The sequence below is a fragment of the Glandiceps talaboti genome, chromosome 2, assembly GCF_964340395.1.
Source record: "Glandiceps talaboti chromosome 2, keGlaTala1.1, whole genome shotgun sequence".
Classification (NCBI taxonomy): Eukaryota; Metazoa; Hemichordata; class Enteropneusta; family Spengelidae; genus Glandiceps; species Glandiceps talaboti.
In genome coordinates, this window is record NC_135550.1 from 19,461,835 (window position 1) to 19,476,038 (window position 14,204).

Consider the following 14,204-nt stretch of genomic DNA (forward strand, 5'->3'; position numbering starts at 1 on the left):
ATCGGTGGCCATTTTGGATTCCATGATCATTTAACTTTGATATCGTTTTGATGTATGTTTCACACATTCGCTAGGTGGGGGTGATTCCTGATTTCATTTCGACATTTTAACTGAGAATGAGTTATAATTTTCTTACACAAACTCACAACAAAAGTTTGAATCTCTTAAATCGTAGTTACATTTTCATATGTTCATGGATGTTGATATTATTTTTTTATTTGTACTCTACAGCTGCATAAGACTTTTATTTCCGAACCACTGTGACGTAATGGGTTCCTCAAAATTCAGTAAGGCACAGTTCGAATGTCAATGACGCAAAGACGAAAACTGTCATTATCGTATCGTTTCGATAGTACGACATCGACGTGTTGTTCACGTGAGAGACTGTTGCCTGTAATAACTGGTCGTTGTCACGGTACTGTTACAGTAATGGTGTGTTGCTCACGTGAGAGACCGTCGTCCGTAAATAACGGTTCTCTCCCCTGACGTAAACCAATTCCTAAATTTCCTATTTTAAATCTTGGAGCGTATACATATTATCGTTACGGTAGTGAAATGTGTAGAAAGGTGGCATTTTATCAAGCTGTGCCCTATGCAGAATACTACGAGGCTCCAAATCACAAAATGATAGTATGTAAAATAATGGACAGGTGGCAACATACAGTGAACATTTTGCTGTATAATAAGTACACCGATTATTCACCCCTAAAGGAGCATTTTATATCCTTTATTCTCCAAAAAAATGAGAAGAAAGAACGGAATATTTCAGAAGTTGACAAACTAGTCCTTGTCAACTAACAGTGATATGTCCATCGGGCAGTGGCGATTATCAAACTCAGTTGATGCACAGATAATGCAGCGCATCCGATTTTTATCCCTTGTTCATTATCTTAATGTCATTTTGGCCTACAGGGTTATCTATCTATTAACAAGCAAATCCACTTAAAGTTGAATGTATCTTCAAGCTGACTCTTTCCTAGCACTAAATGGATGTCCCCTGAAGTTTTCACATTGGCCTCAAGCTGACGGTAAAATGGGTTACACGTTAGGAGAATCCATATCAAGACATGAACGGGTCATATTACGTACGATCCCGAGGTCTTTTATCAGTACTTTTTTCCTGTTTCATTGAATTAAAAGTTACAATTTCAATTTCTAAACAGCTGAAAGATAAGTGGCTTGCAGAAATATACAAATGTCCGGTTGACCTGAAACAGTTGTAACAGTATAATAGAATATACAGCTTGTTACAATACACTAGAAAAGGCGAAGGTCAACCATATGTCCTGAGATAACTTGATATAGTAATTTGGAAAAGATAGTGATCTCTGGTAGCATAATTAATTCTTTGTAATTAACTCTATACAAGTTCAAGAGCTGACACAGGACTAAAGACAAAAGAAGGGTGTTGAAGCAACTCGATAAAAGAATTCATTAATATCAATACGTCCACGTCAGAGAGATGATATTTTAATCCTATCAGCAATCTTAGGATAAGAATTGTAATATGTTTTGTATATGTAGAAACGCCCAGTTTCTGTGCTATATATACACATAATATGTTATATTTTTCTAAGGGATGAATATATGGTGAGAGTTGGTTCTCTCAATGGAGGTAGGAAGTCCTTAAGAATCCTACCTCCATAAAGTCCTCTCATCTAAACTGCCTTATACTTGCCGCTGAGGTCCGAGTTGAACTCTCTGTTAAGCTGTGAAATAAATCTATCTACAAGCATCCTGTTGGTCAATGTGCATTGATTCCTGAGTGAGTACCTCTAAGCTGGCCAAGTGAGTGTGATTCCCTGTAACAAGTGGTTGGTATCGACGAAGAGGCATAACGTCAATTTTAACACAGCCAGTGCAAAAAAAATATTGAATGTGTAAAACTGGTAGAGAGGTATAAAAAGCTTATAAACATACCATCAAAGATAATGGCAATATATATGAATAAATTATTGCCCCAACGATCCTGATATAACTACATTTGTACTTACTTTCTAAAAACAACTATATATCTAATGGATAATTAAGCCGTGTATATAAAGTCAAGGGATAAGAGCCTGTCTCTAGTTACCTGGGAATATAATATAATATATTGGGTAACTTCGATGATTGCAACTAAGCATGTGAAGAACGGAACAGAATTGATATAACTTGGGTGATTGCAACTGAGCATGCGCAGAATGGAAAAAAAAAGGGGGGGGGGATTTATTGGAATCAGGCTAAGGTGGAAATATATACTACCTTTCTATACGAATTCGTTTTTATTCGTAAGCTCTAACACGCATCGAAGAATTGATTTAAAAACACGTTCACTCATATGTGTAGAAAATGCAGTTAAAATAAAAGCGAATATTTTGGGTATGAAATGAAAAAAAAAAAAATAAGACAGTCACTGTAAATTATCTTCCGAAAAAAATTATTAAAAAATGTACATAGGGAAAAACATTCTTGTTATTACAAAGGCGGTATCGTCCCTCAATATTTACAAATGTTGCCACCATCAGTTCAATATTTGAGATTTAACAACGTAACAGATCAACAACTCTCATGTCTATCAGACTCTTATGAACACAACTTAACTATTAAAGGTTCAGTCGTGTTATATAGGCATGGTGAAGTGAATAGACTGATTACCAGACTTTTTACCTTTGTATTTGACGGAGGGAAATTACTTTGCATGTGTAGACGGGAAATTGTTCAAATGAAAACGATCGCACCACAGGTGTGTGATTTGGGTAAAAAAATTGATTTTTGGTGAAAAACTTAAAACTCAAGTACTAGGCAGCTTGGTCTGAAATTCGGGGAAGGCGTTCTTAGGGATGTGTTCATGACATGCTGATCCAACCGTGATATGCAAATTAGATTTAAAATGTGTCTTTTTTGTCAAAAACCTTTAATTTCGAAACTGTCTGGCAGATTGGCCTGACATTTGGTGGGGATGTTTATAGGGGTATATAGATGAAGAGTTATGCAGGACACGATGATCCTATTAGTGGTTAACCTCAAATGCAAATTGGAGTCTAGAAATGTGAATTTCGGTCAAAAAACACAAATTTTGATGTCAAAAACTACTGGGTGGATGGGGCTGATATTTGGTGGAGATGTTTCTAGAGGTGTTATTCTGCAGATGTTGTTTAAAAGCAGATGACACAACTGGCCCTAGCAACCATGACCGCGACCTTAGCAATAACCAACTGCCACTATACTTTGCAAAGACAACAAGACCATGCCAATAGCAACAGCCAAATGATGGTGTATATTGCAAAAATAACAACAGGGATGGTAAAAGCAATTGGATAAACATTCAAATACTTGAAATATAATCACCCAGCACCTAAGAATCTATCGGTAGCAACAGTAAAATAATTGTGTATATGGCATAGGTGGATCAACATGCGAATAGATAAACTGTACAGTTGTACTACAACGCCATTGGCACTATTTCGGTATGTGAAGGCCGAAGAAACGCAAAGTTGATGGACAGTTTTCAACTTAGTTACAACAGGTGCGTGATACATATTCACGCGTGCGTACGTTCAATACATTCCGTGGAAGGGCCACTCAATTGGTTGTAACAGTTCATTGAAAATGGTTGTAGTTGGGTAAAGCTACTAATTCTCTGTCTCAATTTATGGTGTATTAAGAAACGACCGTCTCATCGACTGGAGGTCAAATTAACTTACGTGATTACACTGGAAACTATTATACCTTAAACGTGTAGACTGTTTACGCCTCGTTGACTGCAAACGTCCCGTGTTCATGTAAATCAATATTAATGTGTGTGTGTAAAGTATTTTGTCAACCACAAAGACAGCTGCACAACTTACTTCATAATATCCATCCTGACAGTACTACAAACTCATGCATGTAGATACCGTATGGAGTTGAGAAATCACATCGACTCGATAAAAATAAAATGATGAAATATGAAAGTGAATTAATATGAACTAGAAGCCGCTGATTTACCATAAATTAGCCGTCATTTCCGACTACTTCCGAATACTATTGATCAGTAATCTAATAGCTACTGCCGTAAGTATCCTATTAATGTTTTCCATGGTCATTCGATTTTTCTCTTATTAGTTAGAATGACAGCGCGCAGCCAATGCATTTATGCTATACTTTGGTATTGGTAATGGAGATTAGAAAGCAGATTGCGAAAAGTGACCTTTTATATTTGTATTTGATGGTATACCTTTCTTGTGTTACAAATTTGACATTTACAAAATGATTTTCTGTAAGTAGAAAGTGTTATTAAGCGAATACTGAAAAATGATATCATTCACGATGGCAGCAGCTGGTGCTCGGACCTATCGTATTTTACTATTAAATATATCGTATCTCACCATTACATTGAATCACATACGCATACGAGTCAATATTTCGTCTGGTCACATGACCTTATATAATATCAGATCTAATCAGTTCAGATCAGATCACATCACATCACATCACATCACATCACATCACATCACATCACATCACATAACATCACATAACACCACACAACATCACATAACATCACATCTTAGTCCTGACTGCAAATGGTGTACGGGACTCGATTCTGACAACGTCCCTAAAACACCACACCATCAAAACAGAACACCACATAACATGACTTGACGTGACGTCCTTTATTGAATTTTGCCAATATATGATTTTTTTAAAAAAAATATGTTAATCACCACCTTGAAACACCAGTCATGATGGACATCTAGGAAATTCGCCAGACACTCCTGGTTGCATCGAAATAATTAGTACAGACTTCTGAATACCACGTGGACATAAAAATGAAACCGTGATTTTCAAGTTGGTCAAACTTGATAAGAACATGTTTTAAAGTGGTAGTAAGGAAATAGAAACGATAACTAAGCAGTGAATCTGAAACGAATGGGGTACGACCGAAGTAAAAAAGTCAATTTACTTTTAGAAAGGAAAGAAGTTAAACACCCAAGAGAACGACAAGACACGGTGAGAGTCATTCACTAGTTCACAAGCTACGGAATTTGGCGCCACGAGATTAACTTCCTCATCCTTGAGGCGATACTCATCGGACGCTTTGATTATCAATTTGTTTTTCTCATTTACAGTGACTATTTATTTAGATTAGAAATGACACTCCTTCTCATCATGAAGAATATACCACAGTCCCCATGGCGCTGACATGATACGGTCAACCGTTCACATAGAATATAAATTGTATGGTCACAGTCAAATAGAGGGTATCGTCAAAGAAATGAGAGTTACAAAGTTCTGCATTGCCGTAGAGATTGAATATTTAGAGAAAAACAAAGTGGGGAAATCGTTGAAAAGTGAAGAGAAGCATCCTCGCAAACTAGAACATATTTTGTTTTCACTAACGCACAGAGAGCGTACGTGAGGCAGCAAGGAAACAGTCGTTTACGACGAAGCTCCTGACGACACTGTAAGCCCTCATCCCCCATCCATAAATAAGACACTCGCATCATATAATCAGGACGCGACATACTTCAGGCTGCAGCAATTCCATGTTAAAATATATTAGTAATATTAAAAGGTATACGTAAAACCTACCTTTATGTCATTTTCATGTACGTCAACTTAAAAAAGCGTTTGTATGAAATCTCCCAACAGTATTACAACACACGTACAATTTATCTACCCTACTGATGTGATGTCATCAAGTTATTCATTCAGTTTATCTCAGTGTGATGGTGGAGATTTACCAGGCTACTGGTTAGCTTTACTTCACTAAATGGAAAATAGCATGAGAAATTCTTCATGTGAAACAAACATAATGAAAAACAGAATTTGGGTTGTGGATTATGTCCGTTTCAATATTTTACCATGGGTAGATTAGAAATGATGTCTAAATAATTGACATGAGTTTAGCCTGGTTCTGAGTTAACAGCTATGCAAATAATAAGGCTTGATATAAATCCTGAGGAAAAATGAATTTAGTATCAGTTTCAAAATGTAATTTTCCTGGAAAATGGAAATTCAAATTACTTTGCAACCGATCCGATTCTTTTCATCATGGCATTGGAGATAAAGGATGAGATTTGATTTTCTCAAAGAAGTACTCAGGGCTACTAGCTATAGCTTCATAGATACCGCGTGTGTAAAGCCCTGCTGAAAATATGGAACTAAACTATGTCTCGGGGGTTTATCCGCATGCTAGATTCTAGAAATATGATAGATTGGTCACACGTGAAAGAACACTAATACAGACTCATGAAAATTTCATAAAGGAAACTCAATTGGTCTAGTAAACCAGCGATTTTACCCTCAAACAATGTGTATTTGCAAAGAAAATGAGACCCATTATCGCAGCATGCTCCCATTGGATTGGAAAAAATGAACCACGGAGTCTAAGAATAAAAAGTCACGACACTTCGATTTTCTTCTGTTAAAAAACCCCTAAGTTTTGGATCTTGAAACGAGTCTTGAATTTGTGAGTGACAGACGTGCCAAGCCGCACAGTCCATACTTTCTATGTATGTATAAATGATTGATTTGGATATGCAGAAATACGATCAAGACAAGAATTTGATTATTTATAACATCTTGTGACAGAAGATCTCTGTATTATGGTCACATCTGAAATATATCCGAAGATGTGCGAGAAATATAGATTGAAAAGTTATGAATTATTAGACAACCTGACTAAAATCCAAGTATTGTAGTACTAGTACAGTTTTAAGAAAAACATGAGATTGTTTGAACAGCGGCGCGCGCGTCTCAGAAAACACTGTAATGAGAAACACTAGTGATGTTAGAAGGGAGCCTTCAGTAATTACAAGGGGGCGGGGGCGAGGCATTTAAGGAGTCACATTTTACAAAATCGTTTCTTGGGGAGGGCCATATTTCAGAAAATGGAATTAGTTTATGGTCATATGTTACTTTGATTCCTTTGTTATCTAACTTTATACTGTTTTGAGATTTTGAAATCCCACCGCTGCCACCGGTGTTACATTCCACAGCTGCCAGATCCCACCACTGTCACCATTGTAACAGAACCACAGAATCGCTGCAGACAACTATGCAGTGAATCAATAGTTAGTTGTGGTGTAAAGAGAAGAGTGGATCTCACGGGAGTGAGGGTGGACAGTGTGATAAGATATTGGTGATAAGATATTGATGATGTAGTGAACTTAGAATGTCGACCTCAGTCCCAATAATGTTGGTAGTACCCACCTATTCTTTTGGAGTTCTGGTCATCAGCTAAGCCAAATAAATCCAAAAATGGGAATTAATCAGTTAAGTACCTTTTCACAAATTTAATGTGGTGGAAGTGAGAAACAATGAATGACTTTAAAATTATCATTTGGTGGCAGCGATGGGATAGAGTCCTTGATATTGATACAATGCCTTTAAAACTTTCTATATGGTGGCATGGGGGGATTGAATCCAAGCCATATTTCTGGAACGAGTGTCCCTTTTCACGTCTAACAACATTTTAACCAAATGTTTTGAACTATTTCAAAAGAAGGGAGAGGGTTATGTTTTAGAAAGAGGTGAATCGAAGGAGGGTCACAATTTACGCAACAAAACGTGCTTGAACCCCCCCCCGTAATTTCTGAAGGCTTCCTAAACTCCCCTCTAAACCAGAGGAAATCTGTAGAAACTGCAATGTACTAAAATATATAAAATGTTGATATTTTGGTGTTATCAAAGTAGGTTATAGAAGTAAGATTACAACACATACAAAATTCACTATGAAAACACAAATATTTTGGTATAGATGGGATAGTAATTCTAACGCGGTATTTATAATAGAAAAACGTGATAAATTGTGAAGACAATTAAATCAAGATTTCGACATTGTGTTGTGTGGTGTCGGGGTAACTCCCATATACGGCTATACGGGGAGGGTCAGTACGAAATCCAAATAAAAAAGTCAACTTTTCATGATGGACTGGTATTAGAGAGTGTAGGACAAGTGGAAGAATCGAATCAGAGCCATGGGCCAGGGTTTTACCCCTCCCCCCCCCCATTTCCCGTCCATGTACATGTATGAGTAAGGTATACGTTTTGATAAATGTTATGTGGTGCGTGAGGACCAATCCCCATAACTTTAAACATGGAATTGTCCATTGGGGTTTGGTGTGATGTGGTATGTGGAGTGGAGTGGAGTGATGTGATGTGGTGTGGTGTGGTGTGGGGTGGGGTGTGAAGTTAGAGTGATGTGGTGGATTGTGCGGTGTGGTGTGATGTGATGTGATGTGATGTGATGTGATGTGATGTGATGTGATGTGATGTGATGTGATGTGATGTGATGTGATGTGTGGAATGGAGTGGTATGGTGTGTGAAGTTAGAGTGGTGTAATGTGTGGTGTGTGGTGTGTAGTATGGTGTGGTGTGGTGTGTGGAGTGCTGTGGTGTGGAGTGGTGTGGTGTGGTGAGATGTGTGGTGAGGTGCATAGTGTGGTGTGGTGCATAGTGTGGAGTGGTGTGGTGCATAGTGTGGTGTGGTGTGGTGTGGTGTGGTGTGGTGTGTGGAGTGGTGTGGTGAGGCCACATACAGTTCGTGGTGTAACCATAATGTGAAGATAATGACGTAAATGGTGATGTACTATGATGTAAAATGGTATGACTGCAATACGACCTAGTAACGCAGTGCTGTAGTGTAGTATAGGAACATTTCGCTTGAGGGGGAAAACTCAGAGTCCTGAAATTATGCCACGAACTCAAGGTTGTCCTCATTTCACAGTATTTCACAAAATACAGGTGTGATAATACTGAAAGAAAAAAGCTTGACAAATTGTAATGATAACAAGCTGATATCAGCCATCTATCTTCATATGTGTCAAACTGTTGAATGGGGAGCTGCTACAAGATAAACTATACCCTTTTTGTAGTTGATAATTCACCCATCCGGTCAACAAGTGTTATGCAAACAAGTGTTGTGATGGGTCAATGACCAGTCAGGGGTTCAATGAGATTAGATGCGTTGTGTGGGAAACTCCGACTTGTTTGAAAAACTAATTAGAATAATACCAGAAGATACACTTGTTGGAAATGCTGATTTGCATGCCACTACACAATACACCTGGCGACGGTAAAAACGTTTTGCTTATTAGCAAACTATTAGAGATACACCTGTTTGGACGCTAATTAGCATACTACTACATAATACACCTGGATACGAGAAAACGTTTTGCTTATTAGCGAACTATTAGAGATGCACCTGTTCTGAACGCTAATTAGGATAATACTACATAATACACCTGGATACGGGAAAACTTTTGGCTGCTTATTTGTTGGAGTTTGTTATCACGTGGTATGATGTATGAATGACAGGGGTTTGACGAGATTTTGAACGGCACTTCTGTAATGAATTTAAAATACAGATGAAGGCTAGTAGTAGCCAGTGTGTTGTATACTTTACAAAATTATATTGTAGAATTACAATATTATCAAATTTAATAATACAGTTTTGCCAGTACAGTACACGAAGTCCGTATACAACAGCATCACAGCAAGTCAAGGGAAAATCACCAGCACAAACGGTTGACGTGTTCATGAATTATAGTTTATACAATTTTAATGCAACGCCATCTTGATTCACAAACTATGTTTAATGTACATAGTACATTCATTATAGTAAACAGTGCATCCGAGATCAGATTTAATAAAATCATGTGGTGTGTTCGAGAAATGGTCCTCGTCTTAGCGAATGTGCCAAATGCTTCCTAATCGACACACGCTTTCAACAAAATGTCAACATCCAGTTGAACTGACGTAAGGGCTATCGCTAATGGGATTTTTCTGACTCCACTTTTGGCAAAATGCTATAAATCAGTTTGTAAATACTCATACATAGATACTTAGACAACTTAAATAACAAAAACATTCTAACTTTGAGAGAAAATTCCAAGCACACGATATCTTCTAGTTATAATTTCAAGAGGAAGAACCCCCCCCCCCCTCACATATTTCATGCAGTAATGGAACTGAGAATTGTTGTGTTTGTTATCTGAGGTACAGGTCTGATATAGGATCTAGGAATGACCAATCACAGTGTACGAACAATCGGAAAGTGGACCATACCATGAGAGCTGAGTTGATTTACACTAGGGTCAAGGTCATTACCGTTGATACCAGGAAGAAATAGACGTTTGATGTTAAAATGAAACGTGAATACTGAGTTCATTCCAATGATGATTGACAACATCGAACACATTGACGTATGTATAAATGATATACGTTGAATCTGTGTGTTGGTTGTCTGAGATTAAAACGAAGACAGTAGAACTTAGAAGGATTTTGGGGTTTGTATTTATCGACCGCAATCCCTTTATATGATGATATCGGAGGAACTGTGATCACGTGATCAAAATGTAAAATTGAGAACATTGACAGAACATAACACTAACATCATAACTATGTCCATATTATTTTCATCAGTGTTGTTGCCGTCTACCTAAAAACTGACGACTTTATCCTGACAACCATAAGCTTTTGAAACTTTTTGCGTCCATCACAACATGGACTCTCCGTGAGGTTGCTGAAGGTAATGTTGGGGAATTTTAGGTTGATTTTTTTTTTACTAAGCTGAGGGTACCATTATATTATATAAATTTGTGCCCAACATTCAGAGTCTTCACAAACTGAAATTAAAGGGTACGGTTTTCCTTCCTTCAGACTTGTCTGTAATCAGTGTTCTTGTTAAAGAAACTCATTTTAGATCTTGCAGGCTTCCATTGTGATTTTGTTTATTTGACAAGATTTCAAACATTAACCTGGTAAATGTTGGGTACGGTTTTATAAATACCACGAATATATTGAGAATTTATGGTTATTTGTCTATTATATGACACAGTGGTATAATGCGGTGGAGCAAACAAACATGGGATTTGGCGCCGGGCTATTTCTAATTATATAATGAATTGTGAGCTGTGACTACAAAACGTGGCGGGTTTTTTTACCTCCATAGTTACTTAGTACTCTTTGATATTAATGATGGTCTATACTGTGAATTCACTACTGTAATACCGTCACCCAAACATTTCAAAAAACACATCTATCAACTTCAAAGAAACCGACCGTTACTGATTCGCTATCTGACTGGTAGACTTAAAAAGTACCTGAAGACGGATCTTTGCAGTGATATATCATGTTATATACACTATCTTAAAAAATGAAATATAAACTTTTCTCCAGGATTACCCAATTACATTTACAACAAACTAATTATTCACGCGAAGTGAAAACAAATTCCAAGGGTTCTGTTTAGTGGCGAACCTCATGGATATACTTGATGACAATGGAAGCATGAATGTGAATAAATTTTAAAGGTAAAAACTCAAAGTTGGAACAGAAAGGGTCTGCTATAATACTGCTTTAACAATACTACAATGTTTCTAGTTTAACCCGAGGTACGCCGCCGATCATCGTTTGATATTGTTGCCGTACCAACACACACCGGACAATGTTTGTTTTGGGTTTTTGCTTGTTTGCTTTGTCTGACGTGATAGTATGTCAAGGGCTTTTCAAGGCTGAGAGTAAGCCGACTCACAAACAAGCACACCAACTCATCACTCGAATCTTATGCTAGAGCTCGGACCACTAAAAGAATATAACATTTGTGTGTTTCCAAAATAAAGTGTACAGCATATACACACGCAAACTGTGGACTCCTGTCAAACACTATATATAGTAATGCAGGTGACTGGATGAATCACGTGACATTTGATTAGCGTTCATGACAATCTTTAAAAAATGAACAAACTATATTCGTTGCTCTAGTACATGTGGAATTCGCGATCTTTACTCCAGACGCACATTATACTGATTGCGCATGTGTAGAGGTGATCAGTTCAATAAAACGGATTCAGATGCAATTCATCGCAGTATTATTGCTAAGTAGAGATGGCGTTTCTAAGCTCTTTGCTTCACTTTTGTAGTCTCGTAATACCTTTATGAGATGTACACGTACGTGCAACTATGTAGGTACAGGGCTTTTATCTGTTTCTTGCGTAAACACGTGTCACTATTTTTAGTGTCTCAAATGAACCTACAGGTATGACCCAGCATTAAACTTTCACATTCAATGTCAAGATAGGAGACTGGCAGTAGTGACGACTGTTACAAAACAAAAGACAAACTCTTGGAATGAGATGTAAAAACTACTGAACTCTAGGGACAAAGGTATGATGACCCTGACTTTTCTTGGATTAAAAGTTCAGTCAGGAGTGGATACATAAATAACACCGACATGTGTTTTTGTAGGATTTTGTCCTTGAACAGAGGTCTGAAAACTGGGCATGTTTTAGATTAAGCCGGCACATTAAAACGGCCCCTGAAAATTGAGAGTGACTTTCAAGAACAAGGTCTAGATTGTACTTGGGTCTATCATAAACTTGTGACCTTGTACCAGAGAATTATTTGGTAGAATGCTTTGATATCCTGCTAACAAGTACTTGAAGCTAGACATTTATCACTGATAATATTATGACACGTGTCTAATGAATAGAGAACGCTTCGGATTTTGCAGATAACACACTACCCATCATTTTTGTAAGGTATGCAACAAATAGTTGCACCCAGTTATCAAACTTAACAACACGAGAAGCTATTCTCCTCACCTCACTATTAACAGCCCATAAATGCCAGGTTTACACGTTTCAATACATTCCTGGCTGTTAAATTCATACACCTTGCCGTGACCTGACGGGGGTCAAAACTTGCAATACCTACGTAACCAAAATAACACCTATTCAGATTTTGGTGGCAGAATAGCACAGTCCACAGAGCGTAAGTGGGGTGCACAGTTACTATGGAGGACCCACCACGCCGATCTCTTGCTGTCAACTTGTTGGCGATGAAAATGTACCTACGTGTTATCTTAAACACCCTGTAATGTACGCCTCAACTGAAATTTGAAATCTCGCAGAAAAATAACAGAAGACAATGGAGGAACTATTCTTTGCGTGACAAACACACGCTCTCTTCAGAGAATAAAAGAAATAGTTGTAAACCTTTACCTGTAGACGTTTGTGGTCGTGGCCCTTCGACGTGTGCGATCCGTCGAATTGAATACACCAGCGGTTCTCACTTGCCAGCAATAAGATACGTTCCTTCCTGAGCCTTCAAGAGGAGTTCTGTGCGTAGCATATATAAATAAATCAGCTCTCTCACTCTGCTAAACTTCCCAGCCTACCATTTTCTCCAAGTACGTTTTTTTTCTGTGTATTAACTATTTAAAGGGTAATTTGATACCCTTCCGAGGACAATGGATGTTCAGAAACAGACATACAGCGATCGTAAATATGACTTTCAACAATGGCCGTATTATGAAAACCGTTCTGAGAAAGCATCCAGATACTCACACAGCCTCTACACTTTGGGGGATGTAAAGTGAGAAAGTCGACGGGTTGAAACGATGAAGTTAGGCGCGTGTTTCGTGAAAAGCCGCAATTAATCAGTGATAAACGATCAAAGCAATGGCGAGGTACACATTCATATGCATTGAGTAGCTTTGCTGGAACGTGACAGGTTTTGTTAAATATCTTCTCTTTACTAATGTATTTGCTTCGCCAACACTATAACTGGCTTAATTCAATTTTCTGGTGGACCACAGCGCTGATGACAACAGGTAGTCCCAGCGTCGTTCGCTATGACAAACACAATTCGTCCTTCGAAGAAATGCATCCAAATCCTCCCCGTTCTTTAAAAAAGGGATACCTTCGATCACTTCAAAGTTGCACTCTTCTCAGTGTAATCGTTTCGACTCCGAACAACATGGATTGATTTACACTATGTATAGGAAAGAAAGAAGGTCGCTGCTAGTCAGTGATAAGGTTCCTCAGTCGTGTCAAAAAGAAAACAGTGTGAAACAGCGGTTCATCCAGTTAATGTTTGTGGCTTTGATATCCTCAGCGTCGATGACAGATCGATGTCTAATAACTGTCAAAATATCGCCGATACAGCTATTTCACCTGGTAGGAATTTGTCAAGGCAAACCGACCCACAGTTTAGTTGAACTGAGCACATACAAGATTCTTCAACAAGACAGACTAGGTTATATTATATTGTACGGATATTATAGTCAATATTTGTTGAACACTTCTCCTGCGGTACACTCAAACACGAAGAGTTTTGGTTAAGTATTGCAACCAAGTGGAAACGCTGTCACTGCGGCTTCCAGTGAAGTCGTACATCCGAGACATTAATCATGATCGATGATTTTCGGTATCCAGTCGTGAATCGTCGGCTTT

General features: G+C 38.0%; 1 protein-coding gene across 1 annotated transcript in view; it reads right to left on the bottom strand.

The window, feature by feature from the left end:
* Window positions 1-13,086, bottom strand: part of LOC144448694 (uncharacterized) — a 127,843-nt gene extending 114,757 nt beyond the window's left edge. The window contains exon 1 of the mRNA XM_078138984.1: window positions 12,972-13,086. The gene's annotated coding sequence lies outside the window, so the exon portion shown is untranslated. The remainder of the gene's footprint in view (window positions 1-12,971) is intronic.
* Between the last annotated feature and the right edge of the window lie 1,118 nt (window positions 13,087-14,204).